The sequence below is a fragment of the Myotis brandtii genome, unplaced genomic scaffold (assembly GCF_000412655.1).
Source record: "Myotis brandtii unplaced genomic scaffold, ASM41265v1 scaffold952, whole genome shotgun sequence".
Lineage (NCBI taxonomy): Eukaryota > Metazoa > Chordata > Mammalia > Chiroptera > Vespertilionidae > Myotis > Myotis brandtii.
Window position 1 is genome coordinate 866,030 of NW_005371930.1, and position 1,049 is coordinate 867,078.

The window sequence follows — 1,049 nt, forward strand, 5'->3', positions numbered from 1 at the left end:
CCCAGGTGAGCGGGCAGCGGCTTGGTGACCAGCGTGGCCCCAGAGGGCCCCTGAGGGCAGCCCTGCACAGGGACCTCGTGCCCTTCTCTTAGAACGATTTTAGAAAACCCCATCAAACCCATCAAGCTGTCCCCCAGGTCAGGTTCAAGGCGTGCTGTCCCCCTCCCCAGGGCCGTGGCCCCCCAGCCCTCGCCAGCCTGGCACCTCGCAGTTTACAGAGCCCCTCGCACCCCGGAGCCAGCGGGACCCCAGGCCAGCGCTGAGCGGGGTGTGGGGGGCTGGGAGTCTTCAGGGTGATTGCCTCACTGGACAGCCGGGGACACTGAGGTCCAGCATGGAGCACGAGCCAGAGGCCCAGGACCTGCGTGGCGTTCCTGCCGTGGCTTGGGTGTCCTGACCCACAGCCCATGGCTCCTGGCCCAGAGAGGACAAGCTCTGGGGACACCCAGGCTGGCTGAGGCGGCCCCCACGCCCTGAGAAATCCGTTGCACCCCTCTCCGCTGCTTCACCGGGCTCTGCACCCCCAGAGGTGCCTTCGAGGGTTTGTCCTTGCCCATCCTGGCCTTTCACCCTGACCCTGATGTGGAGAAAACTTGGGTCCAGGCGACCCTGTGCTAGGGCCCCACCTGACACCCTCCCTCCCCCGCTCCCCGTCCCCGCACCACGCAGGCCCTCCCTTGAAATCCACTCACCCTGAAACCGGGAGACAGGAACCGGAGGGGGTTGGCTCATTCTAATCCACGTGGGGGACGGGGAGAGACGAGAAACCGGGGACTCGGGCAGGCGTGCCCTCTGCCGACGCTCCCACCTCCCGGGGAGACGGAGGCGCAGAGGTGACTGTGGGAAGCTTGGCGTGCGGTGACTGCTGCCCACGCACCCCGCCCGAACTTAGGGTCTTTTCTCATCGACCCGTGGACATGCGTCCTCAGGCGGCTGACCGGCCACGTGGGCTGGGCGTTAGCCTGGCGCGAGTGACACTCTGGGCCTGGCGTCCACCCCGCGTGCCCCCAAAGATGCCAGGACACTCCCTTAGCTGCTGTCCTGGGACC